Below are 14,367 nucleotides of genomic sequence, written 5' to 3' on the forward strand. Positions count from 1 at the left end.
CAACCCCCTGTGGTAGATGAACAAACACTCAAAGAAATAATTTGTCCAAGGTCACTCAGCTGTAACAAATGCCAGATCCGGGACTCAAAACCAAATCAGGTTGGCTCCAGAACCCTTCTCTTCATCTCCTTAAACAAACAAACAAACAACAAAGATTATTATTTTGAAATATTTTAGATATACAAAAAAGTTACAAAGAAAATACAGAGAGTTCATGTATACCCTTTACCCAGGTTGGCACATACATTTCCAGAATCATTTGTTAAAAATAAGAAAAGGATGTTGGTACATCACTATTAACTAAACTCCAGATTGTATTTGGATTTTATCAGTTTTTCCACTAAGACCCTTTTTCTTTTTTTTATTAACATATTCTGTATTATTTGTCCTGGGGGTAGAGGTCTGTAGATCATCAGGCTTACACATTTCACAGCACTCACCATAGCACATACCCTCCCCAGTGTCCATCACCTAGCCATTCTATCCCTTCTCATACCCCCAGCAACGCTCAGTTTTATGTGTGTGTGTGTGTGTGTGTGTGTGTGTGTGATATTAAGAGTCTCTTATGGTTTATCTCCCTCCCAATCGCATCTTGTTTCATTTTTTCCTTCCCTAACCCCACAAGTCTCCACCCTGCCTCTCAAAATCCTCATATCAGGGAGATCATATGATAATTGTCTTTCTCTGATTGACTTATTTCGCTAAGCATAATACCCTCTAGTTCCATCCACATCATCGCAAATGGCAAGATTTCATTTCTTTTGATGGGTGCATAGTATTCCATTGTATATATATACCACCTCTTCTTTATCCATTCATCTGTTGATGGACATCTAGGTTCTTTCCATAGTTTGGCTATTGTGGACATTGATTCTATACACATTTGGGTTCATGTGCCCCTTCGGATCACTACGTTTGTATCTTTAGGGTAAATACCCAGTAGGGTCATTGCTGGGTCATAGGGTAGCTCTATTTTCAACTTTTTGAGGAACCTCCGTACTGTTTTCCAGAGTGGCTACACCAGCTTGCGTTCCCACCAACAGTGTAGGAGGGTTCCCCTTTCTCCACATCCTCACCAACATCTGTTATTTCCTGACTTGTTAATTTTAGCCATTCTGACTGGTGTGAGGTGGTATCTCATTATGTTTTTGATTTGTATTTCCCTGATGCTGAGTGATGTGGAGCACTTTTTGATGTGTCTGTTGGCCATCTGGATGTCCTCTTTGCAGAAATGTCTTCATGTCCTTTGCCCATTTCTTGATTGGATTATTTGGTTTTTGGATGTTGAGTTTGGTAAGTTCTTTATTGATTTTGGATACTAACCCTTTATCTGATAGGTCATTTGCAAATATCTTCTCCCATTCTGTCAGTTGTCTTTTGGTTTTATTAACTGTTTCCTTTGCTGTGCAAAAGCTTTTGATCTTGATGAAGTCCCAATAATTCATTTTTGCCCTTGCTTCCCTTGCCTTTGGTGATGTTTCTAGGAAGAAGTTCCTGCGACTGAAGTGGAAGAGGTTTCTGCCTGTGTTCTCCTCAAGGATTTTCATGGATTCCTGTCTCACGTTGAGATCTTTCATCCATTTTGAATCTATTTTGTGTGTGGTATACGGAAATGGTCCAGTTTCATTCTTCTGCATGTGGCTGTCCAATTTTGCCAACACCATTTGTTGAAGAGACTGTCTTTTTTCCATTGGACATTCTTTCCTGTTTTGTCGAAGATTAGTTGACCATAGAGTTGAGGGTCTATTTCTGGGCTCTCTATTCTGTTCCATTGATCTTTATGTCTGTTTTTGTGCCAGTACCATATTTAAGACCCTTTTTCTATTCGAAGATCCAATCCCTGGAACCACATTTCATTGTGTTGCCATGTCCCCCTAATCTGTCTGCTCTGGATACTTTCTCAGTCTTTGCTTTTACTATCTTAGCAATCATGAAAAATACTAGTCAGGTATCCTATAGAATTACCCCTATCTCCCAAACTGGGTTTGTTTAATGTTTTCTCATGATTAGACTAGGGTCATGAGTTTTTTGAAAGAATATCACAGAGGTAGAATCCTTGTTCTTAAACATTTCCTGATCCGGGACGCCTGGGTCCTCAGTTGGTTAAGCAGCTGCCTTCGGCTCAGGTCATGATCCCAGCGTCCTGGGATCGAGTCCCACATCTGGCTCCTTGCTCAGCGGGGAGCCTGCTTCTCCCTCTGCCTCTGCCTGCCATTCTGTCTGCCTGTGCTCATTCTCTCTCCCTCTCTCTCTCTGACAAATAAATAAAATCTTTAAAAAAAAAAATTTCCTGATCCTGTGTCACTTTCAGTCATGCCTATGTTATACACTGGCATTATATTTCTGTCTGCCATTCTACCTGAGAAGCAACTACAACTGCAGTGTGGTTTGGAAAAACACAAAAAGACAGAGGTTCATTTAAGTTTGTAACATAATGAGAAATCACATGATGACTGACTTATTTCCATATTGCCAGTTGACAGCTTGTGGAGAAATTCCTAATAAATTCCTAATGTTCAAGTGAAGAGAAGTTCCAATGTTTTTGTGTTGAAAATCCTTCCAAGAGAAGTACACCTAAATATGGCAAACATTTTATTAAAAAAAAAAGTTTCTTAAATGCTGCTTACGATAATACAATGTTCAAAAAATAACATAAATGCCTGACAACAGAGGAATATTTACATAAATTGTAGCATATCCCCATGATGGTATAACATGCAACATTTTATACACATATATACATTTTAAAATGATGTTCATAAAAGGTAAATATTAGTATAGATAATATATAGTGGAAAAAGCTAGATACAATATTGTGTATTTATCACTATCACAGCTAATGATGTATGCATTGTCCAAAAATGACTACAGGTTAAAAGACAAAAATGTCAGCAGTGGTTGGTGGATGGTAGGATTATGAGTAAGTTTTACTTCTTTCTACTTTTCAATACATTCTGTGCAATTAGGATGTTTACGTTTTCCTTTGTTAAAAAAATCTATCTATCTATCTATCTATCTATCTATCTATCTATCTATATGTATATTTATATATATATTTCCCCCCTGACCAAGGAAGAATCCTTGAGAGCCAGACAGATGAACTGGGCCTCATTCTCTCTCTAATCCCCAAGCCACAGCAGACCCAGGTCAGAAGCTAACATTCTTGGGGTTGGGGGGTGGTCGGGAAGAGGAGGTGCTCTGCCACCACCCACCTCACACCACCATCAGCAACCCCCACTCCAAACACTCACATACCTTGACAGCCCTCCAGAGGCAAAGTGCTTCCCTGTAGCCTCTTGACTGTAGACTGAGACTAAGGGGAACACTTCCTAGCTCTGTGATCTTGAATCAAGAGATAAAGAAGTGGCCAGGGGGTGTCCCACAGCTTGGATTTGAACCTTGGCAGATAATGTTACCTTTGTGCCTCTGTTTTGTTATCTATAAAATGGGAATGATAACAGTATCTACCTTGTGAGTTTTGGGAGAGGACAAAGTAAGTTATACCTATGAAGTGCTTAGAATAGTGACATGGGGCGCCTGGCTGGCTCAGTCCATAGAGCATGTGACTCTTCATCTTGGGGTCATGAGTTAAGCTGCACATTGGGTATAGAGATTACTTTAAAATTTTTTATTAAATTAAAAAAGGGGCGCCTGGGTGGTTCATTCGGTTGAGCATCTGCCTTCGGGTCAGGTCATGGTCTCAGGGTCCTGGGATCAAGTCCCACACCAGAATCCTTGCTCAGCAGGGAGTCTGCTTCTCCCTCTGCCTGCCACATTCTCTGCTTGTGCTCTCTCTCTCTCTCTCTCTGACAAATAAATAAATAAAATCTGTTTTAAAAAATTAGGGGAAAAATAAAAGAAGAACTGTGCATGGTACATAGTAAGTACCCAATGAATGGTCTTTAATATAATGGCTTGTGATAGAACTATTAATTTTTATTCACCAGGAATCGGAGAATGCTCTACTAATTGATTTCTCGGGCAACCTTGACCTCTGAAACGCAGTGATTCCATTTATCCAGAGGCTGTAGCTTCTGAAACTGTGACTCTGAAAAATACAGGCATGGTCTAAATGTGACCAGAAGCTCACTAACATCTATTTGCTTGGAAGAAGGGTGTATAAATTCCAGCTTAGATTTCTGAAAGTCAGAAAAACATGTCCCAAAAGGACCTCCAGCTGAAGGCTCTTGGTTTTTCAAGCTGGATCACATTAAAAAAAAAAAAAAAAAAAGAATGTGGATCTGCTAGAGCGGATGTATTCTTACAGCCAAAAATCCTAAAAGTTCTCTTGTGGCCCCATGTGACATGATTTAACATTTCAGACATTATGTGAAGAAGAAGCTGATTAATTTATTTAAAGTGGTGAATGCTATAGAACTTTAGCACCAAACACTTAATATTTAATAAAATATTAAGAATAATGCCAGGATAAAAGAAACAGCTTGACTTGTTCTAGGCTAGGGGATACAGTGAAGCTTGAAATGCTTAATTTCCAGAGCCCTTAATTCAGGGTTGGCAAGCGAAGTGAATGTTTGGGTTAGAGGACCTAGCTTTCAGAGACCATGAAATAACTCCTTAGACACCTCATTGGTGACCGTTGCCAAGAAGCTGTGAAGACAAAGAACTGAGGTCCAAGGTAAGAGAACCACCTTGGGGATTGGGAGACTCGGGTTCCCCAGGGAAGGTTGTTCTCACTTTGGGGAGCCCTTCATGTCCAGCCTGGCTCCCTGCATGTCCAGACAGAAAGGAAAACAGGTCTCCAGTCTGCTCATGTGGCGATAAAGGGGTCTTGGACTCGTGGCAATGTCGTAATCCAGCCTGTGTGTTTTGGATCTAAATTAATCCCAAATCAGGCCAGTTCAAGAGAGGATGTTTGAACCTAGTTGAGATGAGTTTGCAACTTCTACATGAATTGTAGAAATAATATTTTCAAAGCACTTTGCAACCTCAAGTGCTGTAAGTCTTCAGGGCTAGACACACCTGGGTTTGAATCCCAGATCCACAGTTTATGAGCTGTAAGACTGGGGCAAATTACTTCAGTTCTCTGTTGCGCAGTTCCTTCTCGGAGGTGCTGAGAAGTTTAGACGAGATTCTGTTTCAGAGTCCCAAGTGCAGAGTTAGGCACATAGTGAACGCCCAGCAGTCACAACAACTGTCACCTAAAGGTTCATCTTTTCTCCTCACAATCCCCCTTTAGGTGATGGTTGTTGTGGCCCTTCTTTTGCAGAGGAGAAAACTGAGGTAGGAGAAGCTGAGTACTTGTCTAAGATCAGACACGTAGAAGCAGAGGAAGAGCCAACATTCATGGCCCCATCTTCAGACTTAACCTCTAGGTCTTCCCATTGCATGACAAGGCAATGCCTTCCTTTGAGTGCAGCACCAACCAGAGACTCATTTGTATCAGCCAAATAAGTCTTTTTGGAGCAGCTACTTCTCTTTGTGCTCTTGGGAAACCAGTTTTTTGTCCCCAGAGACTCTGGCAAAGTGGCCACTTATGCTGTCCCAGATTTTCTGATCCAGAACCCAGGCAGCTGAACATCCAGTGAGAACAGGTGAGCAGGGGTGGGGGTAGTCCCCATAGGTACAGGTGGTGGAGGGGTGGATGGAGGCAAAGAGTAGTGGTGGCATGGGGTGTGAAGGGTCTACGGTCCAAGTTCAGGACAGTGTCATCTGGCCTGGGGCGATATCTGGACTTGGGGGCTGTTCTAACCCAGAGCCACAGCTGCCTTAAAACTGGACTGCCTGAGGTCTTCCATTGTGCCCTGGCCTGTCTGGCCAAAGGTTCGTTCAGTTGTGGTCAGTGAAGCACTTAGCCCCTGTTGTCAGCTAGTCACTGTCTGGGTTTTGAGTTGCAGTTGAATCCCCATCATCTCTTCCTGAAGTCAAAAGCATACAGCCAGTCATCATTCATGCCTGTCAACACAGACTTCTGCATCATAGCCAGTCTGTCTTTGGGTGGCAGATAAGCACCTCTCTCCTCCCCAACACACACACACGATTTAAGGGAGAGCTACAGGATGTCAGAGTCAAGCCAGCCACCCCTGTCCGCCCTGGACCAAGAGGCTGAGGCCTCCCAGTTCCCCAGTCTCCAGCCACAGAAAGGAGGCCAGAGAGACAGTGGAGCCACCAAGTCCAGGGGCTAAGTCCCTCAGACTGGGCCCTCCATGGGGCCTTGGAATGGAAAGTAAGAATGTCTTTCAGTCTGACTTTGCTGTGCTTTCCACTTTTGTGCACAGCATTCCTTGCCTGGCGTACCCTCTGATTCCCACATTTGTTAGTCCAATGGAAATGCCCCTTTTGGGGGCCCCTGGGTAGTGCAGATGGTTAAGCGTCTGACTCTTGGTTTCAGTTTAGGTCACGATCGTGATCGCAGGTGTAAGACTGAGCCTTGGCTTGTATCCAGCCCCGGGTCAGGCTCCATGCTTAGCGTAGAGTCTGCTCAAGACTCCCTCTCTCCCTCTCCACCTCCCCTCTTCTGTCTCTCTCAAATAAATAAATAAATCTTAAAATATATAAATAAATACCTTTTTCTCCATGCAATATCAGGAATAGTGTTTCTTTACCTCGAGCTTATTTAATATTTAGGTATTTAGTTTCTGCTTATTGGTAATTTTTTATTATGAAATATTTCATACATAGAAAAAGTATAAATACAAAGAATATGTGGCAGTCATTATATGAAACATTGTCAATACAATTTGATGTCCTCTCTAATCCCCTCCTGGATCATAGCCCTCTCCTTTTTGCCGCCCCTAAGGTAATCACCATCATAATTTTGGTATTTAATAATTCCCATGCATGTTTTAATGCTTTTAATACATATGGATGTATTCTTAAATTATGGTCTTTTTGCATATCTTTCAACATCTTAGCAATTATGTCAAAGTAGGTATGCTTCAACTTCCTCATGTCTAAGATGGGTTTGCTGATAATATCTACTTTTTAAAGGTTTGTTGTGAGGACGAAATGAGTTAATACATGCAAAACACATAAAGTTCTACCTGCCACTTAAGTGTTAAATAAATCTTAGCTATTATTATCATTATATTTTCTACTTATTATACTTTAAGAGTTATCCATGTAATACAGTTTCAGTCCATTTATTTTAATCACTACGTATAACATTCCATTATATTAGTAAACTGAAATGTACTTCTCCTGGCCTCTGCTAAGAACTATTTAATTGTTCCCAATTTTTGCTATTAGAAACAATTTTGCAGCCAACACTTTGGTACATGTCTCCTTGTACGTGGGCAAGTTTTTCTGGCTTTCATGTAAACGAAGAATGTGAAATCGCTGGTATGTAACTTTAACATATATTAACTCACTTCTGACTAATATAATTATACTGGGCTGTGTGTGTGTGTGTGTGTGTGTGTGTGTGTGCAAATCCTGAACATTGCTAGCAGACTGTAAGCTCTTAGAAGACAGCCAGTGTCTTTCAGTCTTTCTTTGATGTGTGCACCCAGTGTAGGAAGCATACCGGTCTAGGTGACAAGATATAAAAATCAAATTGCATGGACTGCCTCCCAGGGTGTCTGTGTTCTGGAAGGACACACTCAGGACAGATACTCAGGTTGGTGGTCATTTTAGAGAAGGATTTCACTGAAAATTCATGACGGACCAGGCATCATATGTACACTCTCAGCCGTGCCTCTCATTAATGGCACCTCTTGTTGTTGGGTGTTCGGAACTCGTCATTCAGCTTGCAAAGTCCAGTTTCTGATGAGAAAGCACTGTTCTATTGTGTTTAAAAGCACAGATCAGAGTTCAAGTCCTAACGTCAGCCCATAGGAACTGCATTGCTCTTGTAGAAAGGATTAACTCCCATAAGCCCCTGCTTCCTGATCTGTAAACAGTGCTAGTACTAGTATCTACCTAAAGGGGGGGCTTGTGACGATGACATAAAAAAATGCAAGTAAGGTTTTTAGCATAGTGCCTAGCACATAAAAAGTGCTCAGCAGTTGGTAGCTCTTACGATGGTCATATTGATTATGTCATCCATTCACAAGAAGATGCATGCCTTTTTAGGAGTTAGCATAGCTAGGAGGCATCAGGAACTTTTGCTTTCTTCATTGCGCTATCAACCATCAGCCTGTTACCTGATTTGAAACATTAGGATAAGAATGTATATACATTCACAATGTATTTGATCCCAGCCTTGCTTTATTTGGAGAATGGGGAAGTTTTGTTTTGTTCTCTGATTTTTGTTCAACCAACAGATTTGGCTCTAATTCACAGAAAAAAAAAATGATAACTTCTTGTATGTCTCTTGATTCCCTTTGGAAACTGGGGCAGCCTTCCAGGCCCAGGAGGGCTGCACACTTGAACCTCTAGAGGGAGTTTACGGGGTGTTTGAGTCCATTGCTTTGCCTCTGGGCAAAACTGCATTTAAACCGTACCTGAAAACATTGCTATCATGAGTAGATTCTTGGAGAAAATTTCCAGGATCATTTTCCAAACTAGATTCAAACAGTGCCCAGCCTGCTTCCATCACATGTGCACTTAATTTTACTAGAATTAGGTTTCCTTTCAGAGTGGTCTCCAGCTCCCCACAGTGGCCCCTCCTAGGAATTTTCCTAAATTAAGCAAGCGTGCATGAACTCCAAGAGACTCGTGTCTTATCTTTTGGCTGCCTCTTTGTCCCTTTTCTAGAAGCAGGCATAGCATTTCACAAATAATGAGCAGCTGCTAAACTTAACTTGCTAGATTTATCCCAGAATGTATGGAGCTTTTCCTGTCTCTAAGAAATACCTCCTGTTATTTTTGTTTTTTGTTTTCTTCATTTGTAACCTTATACTTAAAGGAGTGTACTGCTCATGCTTAAATTAATCAGCTCTGGGGTAAAATGTATTTCTGTTCCTCTAAACAACAGCCTGGTTCCGAGCACTTGGAAAATAACGTAATGGGTACATTTGGCTTATGGGTCAGTCAAGGCATAATCTTCTTGGGAGTGGGCCTGAAAGAATGATTCTGGAACCCCAGTCTCTTTCTGAAGGAGAGAAAGTAGAGGAGTGCCCTCCTCCAATATCCAAAGGGCCATCGGGCAGAATGGTAAGTAGACTTACTCTGCATCTCCAGAAGACCCACAAAGGGCATACAGGTAGCGTTGAGTAGGAGGTCAACTTCTGCTCAATGTAAAGAAAAACTTTCTAAAAACCACTGACTGCTCCATCTCTGGAAGTGTTTGATTGGAAGCTGAAGAAACATCTAGCAAGGATACTGCACTAGGGGGTGGGAAGGACTCTTAGATCCCTTCCAACTCTGCAATTCTGTGACTCTCTTATGGGAAGGGCCTGCTTCCCTATTTGCCTCTTGATGGTGATATTAACTTGATTCTTTGGGGTATTTTTCCCCTGTGGTGAAAAAACTGTGTCTCTTAAGTCGTTGGTGTTACACAGTCATTGGCATTATATGTATTAGTGTAATTGGTGTTAATGGAACCAGAGAAGACAGAATGGCAGTGTGTGTGGTGGGAAAGGGAGAGAGGACAGGTGAGGGAAGGCCTCACAGACCTGATGACACTGAAAAATGAGAGAATTAGGGAAGGCTGGGGGTCTCCAAGGCAAAGTTATGAGAAGATGAAAGATCTTGGTTTATTCGAGGCATGAGGCATTTTCTGGAATGGTTTGACTTAGTGCCTTCAGGGTAAGGGGAGAAGTAAAAGTTAAGAAGGAGGTGTGATATTCAAAATATTTAATGACCTGTATAGTTGGGATCTAAACCAGTCAAAACAGTGGCTAGCTATGTCTCAGTGCTATTAGAATACCAGATAAATATCAGTAAGTCTGCAAAGTAATTTTTGATAAGAATATCCCAGACAAGGAATGGATCAATTTAGAATGATCACTCTGAGAGGAGAATGGATTGCTCAAATTCTTAAGGGCTGTGAGTGTAAGTTCACTAGAATTTATTCAGCAAACTTCAAGAAGCAACACTGCATTGAGCCGTAAACCCAGCCATGGAAAATAAACCTATCCCTCAGCCCACAACAACAACGATAACAACAAAACCCACAATGTGCCAAAATGAAAATCAAGCTGTTGGTTTACAAGAAATGTAACCCTGTCTCCTTCAGTTGTTCTCCGTGCCAGACTGGTTTTCAGGCGATGCCTGGTCTGGCATGGATTTCCGACGAATTTGCTGAAAACCGCAACCTCACATGTTTACACTTCTTTCTCCTGGTGACACATGGATTAGAAAAAGAAATAGGGGTGATTAAGACAGGAGGGGTAAGCAGCAGATAATCTGAAGCCAGACAAATGACCTCCATATCAAAACCAGTCAACTGACCAAAGTCTCCACACCGCTCCACCAAAATTTCTCCACTTTTCCGTATGGGGAGAGTCATCAGCACTGTGAACTATCAGTGAGTTCCCAGTGGGCACTGGTGTATTTTTTCTGTCATCCCTGAGTAAGAACATGAGGCCTGAGCAGCATCTGGTGAGCATCAGTTACTGAGCTTGTCAGGGGTATTCTGAGGTACTGGCAAGCTCAGGGGCCACAGGAGGAAGCCTGCGTAAAGGAATGTGAGAACGCTGATGGGGACCCGAAAATAACTTCACCAAAGGCGGACCACCGATCGATTCTTTCGGGTCAAGGCCAGGTTTCCAATTGAGTGGCATTTGTGTGTGTAGCTCAAAGTGGCCAGAAACACCCCTTTCCCTTGCTGACCACAAGGAGAAACTTAGGAAGGCCTGTCCCTGAGAGACTTCCACAAACTCTAGCTCCACAGGGTGTGTCAAAGGCTCAGGAGGGAAGTGATGTACTTGGAGCCAAGCATGTGGTCATGGGCAGGGGAACTCCTGAGCCTCCTTCTCCTCAACTATAAAGTCAATCCTCACTCTTCTTACGGGGATTGCTGTGGCCTTCTCATAAGATAAGATACAGCAATGAATAGATTGCTCGTTGTTGTGTAAGTGTCATATGATATGGCTGTTATTGCTCTTCTCAGATGAGCTAGGATAGCTGTGGGGGTGGGGGCGGGGAGGTGGAGTCTTCTCCTAGCCACAACTTGCAGCCGCCGACTCCCAAATTTTTCTCTGGGAGGGACACATAAAGGCTCTGGAAGCTCTTAGAAGGTTGGAGTGGAGAACTAGTCCATTGTTTCTGGGCCAGTAAGTTGGGGCCCTCTCCTCAGGGAGGGGAAAACATTGAAAGTGTCCTGGAGGAAGAGACTTGAAGTGAAAAACTTTGAGCTTTGGAGTCAGACTGTCTGGGTTCGAAGCCTAGCCAGCTCCTCCCTCTCTGGCTCTATGACTCAGGGAGGCTGCTTGTCCATTCCATCTGTAAAAGCGGGCGTGATTTTTATAAATCTGTTTTTAAAGGGTTGTTATAGTGATTTCAAATAATGTAGTTCAGGAGCGTCTGGGTGGCACAGTTGTTTGAGTGTCTGACTCTTGATTTCCGCTCTTGTCATGATCTCAGGGTCATGAGATCGAGCCCCATGTTGGGCTCTGTGCGCAAGGGGAATCTGCTTGAGATTCTCTCCCTCTCCGTCTATCCCTTCCCCTCCATCTGCACTTTCTCTCTCTAAAATAAATAAATAAGTAGTTGTAAAAAATAATAATGTAGTCTAATAGAGCCTAAAATAGTAAATATCAGTGAATAATGACTATTGTTAAGTACCACTGATTTCAATATATGGCTGGCCCTAGAAGGAATGAGGTGGTGGTTAGGGGCACCAACCACCAAGCAGTTGAAAATCCTTTTGTGCTTTTCACTTCTTAGACTTAACTACCAATAGCCTACTGTTGATCGGAAGACTCACCTATAGTAAGAACAGTTGATTAACACGTATTTTGTAAGTTAACACAAAGGATTAACATATATTTTGTATGTATTATATATCCTGTATTATTACAATAAACTAAAGAAAAGAAAAGGTTATTAAGTAACTTATAAGGAAGAGAAAACATGTTTACAGTACTGTACTGTATTTATTTTTTAAAAATTCACGTAGAAGTGGGGTCGTGCAGTTCAAACCTGTGGTGTTCGAGAAGGGCCAACTGTAATTCAACAAAAAATACTTGTTCATACAAATGCTACATGTGGCAAACTTACATGTGGAATCTCAAAACAAAAATGGAAGGTGAACACACGGAAGCAAATTAAATGGTGGTTGCCTAGGGCTGGGGGAAATAGGGAGAAGTTAGTGAAAGGTATGAACTTTCGGTAAGGATCCGCTCTACGCATAGCATCGTCACTGTAGTTGCTGGTGCTGTATCGTGTAACCGAAATTTGCTGAGAGTGAAAGTGAAGTGTTCTTACACACACACATACACACACACATACACAAACGGTAACTATGTGACATGATGGTTACATAATTAACTCGACACAGGGTGTACATATAAGGACTCATCCTGCTGTATACTTTAAATATATTACCGTTTTATTTGTCAATTATACCTCAGTAAAGCTAAAAATAAGTACTTGTTCGCAGAGGAAATGCTGGGTCCTAGACGGAAAGGGACTCAGAGCTCCCCTGAATCATAGATGAGAAGGCTGAGAACCAGAGAGCATGGCTCCGGGTCACACAGCTATTGGGAGCAGAGTCACACTGTCCACACAGCCTTCAAAGCCAGAGTGATCTCCTGTCCCTCAAGCCTCTGAGATAGAGGCCCTCCCAGGACGCTTATAGGTGTCAGAGCCTATGACTCAGAAGCACCTCCAGCCTTCTGAGTGCTGGTGGAACAGCATGTCCAGGTGCTCTGAGGAGTCATGGAGGGCAGTGCAGACCGGAAACCAGGTTGGCACAGCCTGGCCCAGGGCCCTGGGCAGCAGAGCGACAGAGTCAGAGGAGAGGATGAAGAAGAGTCACATCACCAAGTCTCTCTTTGAAGACAGGGAGCCACTGTAGGACTTTAGAGGACAAAGTAACCTAGTCAGACCTGTGTTTTAGGAAACACTCCAGGAGTGCTGTGCAGACACCATCCTGCCTGGTTTGCCCAGGTCATCGGCACAGGGGTGAAGTTTACGGAGTGCCTGTGTGTGTGTGTGTGTGTGTGTGTGTGTGTGTGTTAGGGTGGGCAGGGGGATCCCACAGAGCTCTCGAATTCCTGGTGCAGATTCTCATTTTTCTCAACTTATCCTCACAACAGCCCTGGGAGGGAAGCAAAGCAGTTAGTACCAGCCCTGTCCTACAGATGAGGAAAACCAAGGTGCAGAAGTGAAGCGCCTGCCTGGGCTGGAAAGGCCAAGAAGCTGGCTCTCATTCTAGTACTTTACACCACACTGGGTTGTGTAGGCTGTAACCATGTCTGTAGTTAAAGTCTTTTGCTCCAAAGTAAATTAAAATAACTCGAGGACAAGAGACATAGTAGATGCTTAGTAAATACTTGTTAATTTTTTTCTATTACAAACTACAAAGTTTAGTAACAAATTTCAATAACAAATTTTGACAAATGCAGTTTTCCATAGCAAACATCTATAGTGTCAAGGGCATAACAGTATTTATAAATATTGAAATAAACTTTATACTATCCTAGGAAGTCTGTTTGAGTAAGAGACTTAGAAACTCAGCTTTAAGGTAACAAAATAATCTACAGAATGGGAGAAAATGTTTGCAAGTCATATATCTAGAATCCAGAATATATAAAGAACTCTTATAACAAGGAAAAGATAAAGAAACTTTAAAATGAACAAAGTTACTTAAATAGACATTTCTTCAAAGAAGATGTACAAATGGACAATGGCCCAGGAAAAGATACTCCGAATCATTAATCATTAGAGAAACGTGTATCAAAATCACAGTGAGATGCCACTTCACATCCACAAAGATGGTGATACTAAAAAACAAAAACAAAAACAAAAAAAACACTGGGAAATACCAAGTGTTGATTAAGATGTGGAGAAACTGGAACCTTTGTACATCACTGGTGAGAATGTAAAATGACTCAGCCACTGTGGAATTTGCTGTGGAATCTGATTCAGCCACTATGGAATTTGTTGTGGGGGGTTCCTATAAAAGTTAAACATAGAATTACCATATGGCCCAGTAAGTCCCCTCCTAGGTGGATACCCGAAAGAGTGGAAAACAGACACTCCAACAAACGCATGTATAAGAGTATCCCTAGCAGCACTCTTCACAGCAGCTGAAAGGTTGAAAGAGCACACAGATGTCCACAGGTATGGATAAGCAAATAGGAGCGCACCTGTACAGTGGAGATGAGCCAGCCATGACAGGGGATGAAACACTGGTACGTGTTACAAGAGGAACGAACCTCAAAAACACGCTAAAGTGAAAGAAGGCAGACCCAAAAGGTCACTGATTATATGATTCCATTTCGATGAAATATCTAGAATAAATATATCAAAATAGCAAGATCTATAGAGACAGAAAGTAGCTGCGTGGCTGCTTAGGTC

At 42.1% G+C, this 14,367-nt stretch overlaps 1 protein-coding gene across 2 annotated transcripts in view; it reads left to right on the forward strand.

Moving 5' to 3' along the window:
* Positions 1–14,367, forward strand: part of ME3 (malic enzyme 3) — a 212,662-nt gene that overhangs the window by 41,187 nt on the left and 157,108 nt on the right. The window lies entirely within an intron of this gene.

The sequence above is a fragment of the Lontra canadensis genome, unplaced genomic scaffold (assembly GCF_010015895.1).
Source record: "Lontra canadensis isolate GAN:19392208 unplaced genomic scaffold, GSC_riverotter_1.0 scaffold7, whole genome shotgun sequence".
Lineage (NCBI taxonomy): Eukaryota > Metazoa > Chordata > Mammalia > Carnivora > Mustelidae > Lontra > Lontra canadensis.